This window comes from Jaculus jaculus, chromosome 9 (assembly GCF_020740685.1).
Source record: "Jaculus jaculus isolate mJacJac1 chromosome 9, mJacJac1.mat.Y.cur, whole genome shotgun sequence".
Lineage (NCBI taxonomy): Eukaryota > Metazoa > Chordata > Mammalia > Rodentia > Dipodidae > Jaculus > Jaculus jaculus.
Genome location: NC_059110.1, coordinates 135,074,329 through 135,084,835, shown reverse-complemented (window position 1 = coordinate 135,084,835; position 10,507 = coordinate 135,074,329). Strand labels below are relative to the sequence as shown.

The window sequence follows — 10,507 nt, the reverse complement described above, 5'->3', positions numbered from 1 at the left end:
TTTCAAAGGTTAAAAATATTTTTATTCACTTACTATTGATACACTTAGGTATTTTTATCTTCTCTGCAAATGGAAGACAACAAAGCTAGCTTACAGTATTTAACAACGTCAAATATATGGGAACCATGGTTTAGAATGTAAAAGAGCTCTTAGATGCCAGCCTACAGCACTGGCCTAATGGCTGTGGGAGTGCACAGGAGATCTTCAGTGGCTCCTTGTCCACCATGACCCATAAGGCGCAGTGCAAACCCTCTGTGGCATAGCCTTGCCAACTTTTGCTGCACTGGCTCTTAAAAAATTTACAAATAAAACCTACATCATCAAATTCATTTACCTATATCTGAAAGGAATCATGTTCCTTGGACTTTTCCCACCCCCCATCATTCCACAAGTATTGTGCCACTTGGTACTTTTCTTCAGATATTTCCTTTCCTCCAAATAAATTATGAGTTACTTGATGGCAGGAACAGACTTATCCCATAGTTGTATTCCTTGAGCCTAGTATAGCTCCCAGAATATATGTGGAATAAATGAGCAAACTGAAAATAAACCACAGGGATTAGACCTAGTTCTTTCCAATTAAAAGGGAACTGAGAGCCAGCATTGGTGACATACATCTGAAGCCCTAGCGCTCAGAACCTTGAGGCAGTGGGTTTCTGCATTTCACACCAACTGGAACTACATAGCTAGATACTATCTCAAAAGAAAAAGAAAGGAAGAAGGAAGGAAAGCAGGCAGGAAGTGAGGGGGAGAGGGGAAGAAAAGGGGAGGAAGGGAGAAAGGGAGGAGAGGAATGAGGGAGGAAGAAATGGAAGAAACCCACAGCTATAAGAATCTACTGCTCTATTGAGAGCAGCAGCTCATTGGCTTTTTTGTACATTTTTGCTCTGACACTGATAAATCACATAAATGAGGAGAACTATTTATCTTACACTTTATGTTACTTTTTATTTTTGAATTATGAATTAGACTAATGTATAGTGGATTCTGTGTGAATGAATGTGATCTGTATTCCTATGACTATTTAATTTAAATAAATTTAAAAATGCATAGAAATTCTATAATATGTTGTTCTTAGTACTTGTAGACTAGAACTTATACTTCCTTTTTTCACCTTTCAGTTCCCATTTTCACTGTGCTATGTCTGTGTCCCTTTGTGCAATCTTCCTTTCTCTGTCTATGTTTGGGAATCCTAATGATCACAACCATGTATCTGAAGCTCTTTAACTTATCTGGTAACATTTAGGGTCCAATATTTTTCTACATCACAATCTTAAAAGTCTTAAAGGCCATATAAGCAATATACATACACAAACACATTCCCTCCTTTAGTATCAGATATTTCTGTATGCTTCCATAGTAATGAAATATTGAATGCAGTAAATATTAAATATAGCAAAACAACATCAATACTTCACATGATGAGATCTGAAAGCCTTATGTGAAAGACGTCAGAATAACTGGAATGCTCACCAGTGGCTGGGAGGCGGTTTACTAGGTCTTTATGTTCCTTATACGTAAGCTCGACACCCATATCATCCAGGAAGTTGCCCAGATTACTCATCTCAATCATTTCTTTCAAAACATAGAAAAGTAAAGGACAATAAATTGTGATTTTTATAATCCTTTTAAGGTATGAAAATACAATGCTTTACTGTCATTGAGAACAAAGAATGAGACTTAGTTCAAAAAGAAACTTTAAAAATCAATACAGTAGATCATAAGTAGGTAAGGACACATCGTGAGGTATTTTGAGGCCTCACCAGTAGCTGAGAGGTGATCTAGGAGAGGCTGCTTCTCTGCTTCAGTAAGTGATCTACTTGTCTTTTTCAGGACTGCATCAACAGTAGTGGCCTCAACCTTCCCTCCTGAGGAAAGAGGACACTATCAAATCATACAACAGTATAAAGTCCGTGAGTATTCTTTGAAATAAAGGGAGAAAACCACCTGTTGGTATTTATTGCACTACATAGTACAAGTCACTATAAAATTAAATAACTGGCTGGGGATACTGCTCTGTGGTATTGCTTGTCAGACATGAGTAAGCCCCTGGATTCAAGCTTCCTCATTGTGGAAAAAAAGTGATATTCAAAATCTAAAAAAAAGAAAAATCATAGATGGTATGTGACTTCAAAAGTGTAGCATATCTGGGGAGAGATGACTTTTGGTTCAGACATCTGCCTGCACAGCCAGAGGAGCCCAGCTTGACGCACAATTACCCACGTAAGCCACATGCACAAGGGAGAGCACGCATCTGGAGTTCATTTGCAGTGGCTGGAGGCCCTGGCATGCCCATTCTCTATCTGGTTCTTTCTCTCTCTCTCTCTCTCTCTCTCTCTCTCTCTCTCTCTCTCTCTCTCTATCTCTGTCTCTGCTTCTTTCTCTCTCTCAAATAAGTAAATAAATAAATGTATATTTTTAAAGTATAGTATATCTGTTTTTCAGATAATCATACAATATTAAATCACACAGAAAAGCAACCATTAAACTAGTATTTAAAAGAAAAAAATGGGTATTAAAAATAAACCTATTGTCTCTTTTTTCCCATCTAACATATTGTTTTAAAAACAGGTGAAACATATGTTACTTCAGCTAATATTGTATTTTTTAAATGGTCGATCTTTCTTATTCACCTCTCTAGCCCTTAACATAGTATCTAGCACAGTCTAACTGTTCAGCAATATTTAAATTAGTTAACAAACTTATTACTCACCTACAGATGCTCTTCTATCCTTCACCTCATCCTGTTCATATACTTTACTATCATCTGTAAGATAAGGAATTAGATCATAGAATCATGGTGTTAGTGAACTTTATAAAACCATTAATGCTAAGCACAGCAGTATTGAGTAGTGTGAAGTGACCCAAAATGACTCGTTTAGTTTCAATTAAGTATAATAAACTGGCTGGCTAAAAAGGATCATTAAGGAAGATTTTTGTTACTGAGAGATAATGAATCACTAACACTACAATGTCTTTTGAAATGATAAAGACCTCAACTATCCACATTAAGGTTTTTCAGGTGCTTTCATAACTTCCCAAGACATATAGAGAAAAGAAATATTATGTAGTTGGTATAAGAAAACTGGTATGTTATTTTTTCCTTATTGTCTAGCAGATATACAACTGTCAACTAGTCAATTTTAGTGAACTCTCACTTTGAATATCTATATACCAACCAAGAAACAGGCCTGTGTGTTCTAGCCCTTTAGTAGACCTGCATGGCAGCAGGATATACGAAACTTGTTTAAGAAACCACAGTAAGGGAAGCATAAAAAAGAAAATTGAGCAAAATAACCATAAAATTCATGTGGAAACACAAAAGCATCCAAAACAATCCTTAGCAAAATAAGCAATGCTGGAGATTTTTCAATATCTGACTTCAAGCTATACTATAGGGCAATGGTAACGGTAACAGAAAAACATAATACTGGCACAAAACAAACATGTTTGCCAAAGGAATAGAAGACCCCAAAATAGTCCAAGGAGCTACAGCCATCTGGCTCATAAGAAGGAAAAACATACACTGAAAAAGAACAGACTCCTTAGCAGAGGGAACTAGATCTCTGCCTGTATTCACTGAAATGAGATCCCTTCCTCTCATCTTTCACAAAAGTTGGTACAAAATGGATCAATGACTTTGACATAAGACCTGAAACTTTGAAATGCATTAAGATCTGGGCATAAGGAATGACTTACTGGATAGGACTCTAATAAATTAAGAAATAATAGAGGTTGCCAATGAAATTAAAAGGGTTTTGTAGAGCAAAAGAAACAGTCAAAAGAGTGAACAATGATGAAGAATGGAGCAAAATCTTTACTGACTATTCATGAGAAAGTGATTTGTATTCAGAATATATACAGACCTCCAAAAACCAAATACCAATGGAGCAAACAATGAATTAATGAAAAAAATGGACTAAGAAATACTTTTCAAATGTGGAAGTACAAATAGTCAATATTCATCAAAAAAAAAAAAAAAACCTGCTCAACATCTTAAAGCCATCAGAAAAATACAAACCAACAGTACAGTGAGATTAAGAAAACAAATATAGGTTGGTAAACTGTGGGGAAAATGGAACCCTATACAACATTTGTGGGAACATAAACTAGTCCTATTACCATTTAAATCAATATGGAGTATCCCACCAAAAAACCAAACATATAATTTCCCTAAAATCCAGCAATGTAAACCCTGGGCATAAATTCAAAAGAATCAAAGTCAATTTACTACACAGATACAGGAATGCATATGTTTATACTTGTTAGTATTCATAACAGCTAAGTTGTAAAATCAGCCACCAATGGAGATGAACAAACTGTGATACAAATGAACATACATATGTATGTATATATGAAGTTTGCTCAGCTATGAAGATGAATGAAGTTATATAATTTTCAAGAAAACAAATGGAACTAAAAGGTCATTATTTTCAGTGAAATAAGCCAGTCCTACAAGCAATCCTGCATGTTTTCTCATGGGTAGAATCTAGAGGGAGGAAGACATGAAAGTAAAGAAAGAGCTACTGCCAGTGTGGAAGGGGAAGGAAAAGAAAAAAGAGTAACAATAGAGGGTGAATGTGATCAACGTAAATCATATGAATTATGGAAATGGCCCAGCGAAACCTCTTACTCTGGACCAGCAGTTCACACTAATTGTTCAAAAGGGAAACACGGCCTAAGCAAGCAGAGGTCTCGGCAACCACCCTGTCAGGATGCCCACGCCAGCACTATGGTGGCCCACAGCCTTGGTGGTAACCAACAGCTTTCTGATTGACTACTCACTGGTCCACTCACTGGAAAGGAACCCATATCTGGAACTGGGAACCAGGTCAGAATCTTATGGAGGCAAAGATTACGCTCTCTCACGTCAAGCTCCCACTTGTCTTTGACTAAAAGAGGGGCTATATCCATCAAAGTCTCCCTAAGTTAATAATGTTCATCCCATTTAATCTACGCTGACATCACTCTCCATTGGAGAATCTGTTTTTCTTCTTCAGGAGGTAGTGAGGCGATAAACCACCCTTCCCACTTCAGCCAAGGCCCAGGTGAAACCACAGAGGAACTGGGGAGACAAGCAAGAGTGCTGCTTCCATGGTGAGCCTGACAATCAGCGCCAGGGTGAAGGAGACAGATGCCGAGGATACTCAACACATACCAAAGTAGAAATCCAGAGGCTCCAAAGACCTCATCACTAACATAGACTTAAAACACACCCACTACAGCTCAGGGAATTTTGGGAAAGGGGAACAGAAAGATTGTAAGAGCCACAGGTTGGGTTGTCATACCCAAAGGCTCTGCCCCCACCCCACAATAACTGACTGCCGCTTTCACAGGGTATAATCCACAGCCCCATAGGGAATACCGGCAACCCAACTGCGGAGGGCTCCCAGTGGAATGGGGCAGGGACGAGGGAGAAAATGGTGCCAACACATGACATATCCATACTAAGTATATCCTTAACAAAAAAATAATTGTGTGTTGCTCAATCTCACTTGTCTATTGGTAAAATTCAAATTAAAGCCACAGTCAAGTATCAAAACACACCTACTGAGGATACTTAGGAAAAAAGTCAGATATACCAGTAAAATTATAAAAGTAAAAATTTTAAATTAAATATAATAACCTTGATTCTACACTGTTGAGTGCAGTATGGCAATAGAGAAACCACACTAAGTACTCATAAGCAATAGAGAGGATGTTGCAGTTAAGGTTGGAGAGATGCCTTAGCAGTTAAGTCATTTGCCTGGGAAGCCTAAGGACCAATGTTCAATTCCCCAGGTCCCATATGAGCCAGATGTACAAGGTGATGCAATTCCAAGGTCGCACATGCATTTGGAGTTTTATTACAATGGCTGGAGGCCCTGGCGTGCCAATTCTCTCTCTCTCTCTCTCTTTCTCTCTCTCTTATAAGAAAAAAATCTTAAAAAAAGAATAATTGAAGTTAGATGATCTGATGTTACTTAAATTCACATTATAATCTTCACTAATTAAAATGAACAATTATCCAAGTATTATTTTTCATAAACACATATCATTGTGTCACTTCTATTCTACCAAGAAAATAACAAGGTCTAAAATATCACAACCAGCATGCTACTTCAAAAGCACAGTAGCAATATTTTTTAGATGTACTATAGCTAAAGGAAATTAAAAACAATAGTAAGGAATCAAACAATGACAAAATTACAAAGAAAATCAACCATTAAACTAATATATAAGGAATAAAATAGGAAGGCGGATTATCCATGGCAGGCAGCATGCCATCAGCTCATCCTGGTGCCCTTCCCAGACTGCATGCAGGCGCATGCTGAACTACTGTAGACTAGAGTGTGCAGGAGCTAAGTCCCTTCCCTGTACTCAGCCACTCCCACTCCAGTGTGTGGCCAGGGCCTCTCTCCCATTTGTTCCTAAACAAGGCAGACTACCCCAGGTCTCTGGTGTGAAGCATGCCATAGGCTCACCCTTATGCCCCATTCAGACATTTGTGGTTCCATCTGAAGGAGCACCATGAGTTCAAGGCAAACCTGAGACTACAAAGTGAATTCCAGATCATCCTGGGCTACAGTGAGACCCTACCTAAAAAAAAAAAAAACTTAAATGGTAAGTTTTTTTCAGAATAATACTATCACCATATTTTCAGATGTAGTTTAGCTAAAAGAAATGAAAGGTAATTAATAGCCATAATAAATATCAAAGAAAAAATGACATTTAAAAAACTATTAAAATGGAATTTAAGAAATAAAATAGTTACTTTACCTTCAACCTATTGTCTCTGTTTTGCCAAATTAAATACTGTTTCCAAAGTAAATGAAAAGTATGTTGTTGCAGATAGTATTGTACATATAAAAGTATAATTTGGAGCTGGGCATGGTGGCACACACCTTTAATCCCAACACTTGGGAGGCAGAGGTAAGAGGATCTCCATGAGTTCGACACCACCCTGAAACTACATAGTGAATTCCAGGTCAGCCTGGGCCACAGTGAGACCCTTCCTCAAAAGAAAATGGCTGACTCATACCTATAATCCTTACCATCATGTCTACTATGATTATTCAGAAATATTCAAATTAGGTAATTAGTAAATGTGATAGTTAAGGTGTTGTCAACTTGATCTGTTTAGTAATCCACAGGTTGCTTCTAGGAAGGCTCAACTAAAGGAAGAAGTCTTTCCCCCAGGGTGAGCCCTTCCCCCAGAGAGGGCGGCCCGCTCAGAGGGGGACTCCATATAAGGAAGCTCTGGCTAAAAAGAGTTCCTTCCTTCCTTCCTTCTTTCCTTCCTTCCTTCCTTCCTTCCTTCCTTCCTTCCTTCCTTCCTTCCTTCCTTCCTTCCTTCCTTCCTTCCTTCCTTCCTCTCTTCCACATGGCTGCCTGAGCTGCTGCTACCTTCCAGCATGGATTGAAGACCAGTGCGGACTGAAGACCAGCATCAACTGAAGCGTGGATCGAAACCCAGCGGCTCCCGCACCCAAGGCTTCCCGGCACCATCTGCAGTGCCGGTTGGGACTGCTGAGGCTTCTGGACACCAGGACTGAGCAGCTACCAGGTTCGGTGATTCTCGGGCCTGCAACTGCTATTGGACTACTGTAAGCTTATCCAATAAATCCCCTTCTTAAATAATTCATTCTAGCAGTTCTGTTCCTCTAGAGAACCCTGACTAACACAGTAAGCTTTTCACTCACCTGTAGACGCTCTCCTGTCTTTTATCTTGTCCTTCTTAACTTCTTTATGGTCATCTGTCAATTAAGGGATTAGGTCATAAAATCATCAATGTTAAACATCAATAATGACATGTATACTGACTCAAAATAGGACTTCGCAGGGCATAGTGGTGCACGCCTTTGATCTCAACACTTGGGAGGCAGAGGTAGGAGGATCGCTGTGAGTTCCAGGCTGCCTTGAGACTATATCGTGAATTACAGGTTAGCCTGGGCTAGAAGGCAAGACCTTACCTTGAAAGACCAATAATAAATAAGACTTCTTTTAATTTCATATAAATATAAAACATGAGCTAGCGCTAATGAATCATTAATGAAGATTTTTGTTCCTGAGAGATAATGAATCAATGGCACAATAAGGTCTTTTGAAATGCATAAAGACCTCAAATATGTGATTACACACTATGGATTCATTTCTATGTTGTTCTATAACAAGCAAAACTAATCAATGATTTTAAAATATGACAGAAATGTGATGTGGTGGTTGGAATAGAATAGATGGCCCCCAATATATTCAGTTGTTTGTTTGTAGTTTGCATCTATAGCACCTGGCTGGAGGCAGTATCACTGGGTGGATCACTGTGGTGGTGAGTTTCAGGTTTCAATCTAAAGATATGCAAAGTGTGTCTAGCAGATGTACAAAGTGATGCAATTCCAAGGTCGCACATGCATTTGGAGTTTTTTTTTTTTTCAGAAGAATAATAGCAATATTTTTTCAGATGTAGTTTAGCTAAAAGAAATAAAAGGTAATAAATAATCATACAAAGATAAAATTACATCTCAAAGAAACCATTAAGCTGGGATTTAACAAATAAAATGGTTATTTTAAATTCAACCTATTGTCTCTGTTTTGTCAAATTAAATGAAATGTAGATAGTCAAACTATCTGCAACAACATACATTTGACTGACTCACATCTATAATCCTTACCATCTTGTCTACTATGATTATACAGAAATATTCAAATTAGATAATTAGTAAACTTTTCACTCACCTGTAGATGCTCTCCTATCTTTTATATCATCCTTCTTATCTTCTTTATAGTCAGCTGTTAATTAAAAAATTAGGTTATAAAATCATTAATATTAAACATCAATAATGAGATGTATAGTGGCTCAAAATCTGACTTTGCTGGGCGTAGTGGTGCACGCCTTGGATCTCAGCACTTGGGAAGCAGAAGTCAGGGGATCACTGAGAACTAGAGACTACATAGTGAATTCCAGGTCAGCCTGGGCTTCAAGGCAAGACCTTATCTCAAAAAACCAAAAAACAAAACCCAAAATATTACTTCCTTTTTTCAAATAAATATAAAACACTGGTTTGCTCTCACACGTCATTAATGAAGATTTTTGTTCCTGAGAGATAATGAATCAATGACATAATAAGGTCTTTTGAAATGCACAGACCTCAAATATATGATTACACACTATGGATTCATTTCTATAAAGTTCTATAACAAGCAAGGTTACGCATGCATCTGGAGTTTGTTTGCAGTGGCTAGAGGCTCTGGCACACCCATTCTCTCTCTCTATCTGCCTCTCTCTCTCTCTCTCTCTCTCTCCAGTAAATAAGAGAAAAGAAAAAGGAAAAAAATCAAATCATTCCACAGTGTAAAGTCTGCAAGTCCTGTTTCAAATAAAGACAAGAAACTACCCGTTGCTCTCTTACGCTTTGTATCGAATCTCTCTAAACTAAACAGCTGGACGGGTTGTAGCTTATAGTACTGTGCGCCTAACATGAGTAACACACTAAATTCAGTCCCCAGCACTGTGAAAACAGAAGTGAAATGGTAAAAGGAAAACATGTAATTAAATACAGTATGTTAATTGTAGGGTTGCTGAATGCATTGTGGCAATAGAGAAAACAAACTAAGTAACTATTAAAATCAATTAACAATTAGAATATATGATGATTTTGTTGTTTTTGAAATTAACATACTAATCTTTATACATTTAAATAAACAACTGCTAAAGGTATTATCTTTTATTCACAACTATAATTTTGTTGTTCCTATCTTCAAAGGCAATTACAAGGTCTCAAAAAAATCATAACTGCTGTTACTTCAAAAGCATAATATCACCATTTTTTTCATGTATAGTATAGCTAAAAGAAATGAAATGCAATAAGAAAGAAACATACAATGATAAAATTACAGAGAAAATCAACTAATAAACTAGTTTAAAAAAGAAAATGGTATTTAAAAATAAAGCTATTGTCTTGTTTTCTAAATTTAGTACTGTTTTAAAATAAAGGAAAAGCATGTTGCTGCAGATAATTTTATACCTTTTAAAAGTTCAATTTTACTTACTGTAATCTCTAGTCTTATTAGACTCTAGCACAGCCAAATTATTTACTTACCTATAGATGCTTTCCTATCCTGTATCTTGTCCTTACTCACTTTTGTATCAGCTGTAAAATAAGTAATGAAATCATGAAGGTGAATCATGGACATAGTGAACTTCATAAAATTATTAATGTTAAATGTTTCTATATTGAGATGTACAGTGACCCAAATTTGTTTTCAAATAAATAGAAAATACAAGGAGCTCCCAAGAATTATTACTAAATAATTTTGGTTTCTAAGATACAACAAATCAATAAAACAATAAGGCCTTTTGGAATGTATAAAATCTCAAAAATCAATATGTAAATATTTCAAACTCTTTCATCACTTCCCGAGAAAATATTTGGAAATAACATAAAGAAGACTTATTACTTAGCTAATGTTAAAAAAAACAGGGATATTGTATCATTTTTCCTCATTACATGACAAGCATAAAACTGTCAAG

At 36.8% G+C, this 10,507-nt stretch overlaps 1 long non-coding RNA gene across 1 annotated transcript; it reads right to left on the bottom strand.

Annotated features, from left to right (window-relative positions):
* Positions 1 to 2,712: 2,712 nt before the first annotated feature.
* Positions 2,713 to 10,128, bottom strand: LOC123463348. The gene is made up of 4 exons (XR_006638896.1): positions 10,077 to 10,128; positions 8,713 to 8,766; positions 7,683 to 7,736; positions 2,713 to 2,767 (listed from the first exon to the last, which is right to left on the bottom strand). It is a non-coding gene; the product is annotated as an uncharacterized LOC123463348 (long non-coding RNA).
* Positions 10,129 to 10,507: the final 379 nt, after the last annotated feature.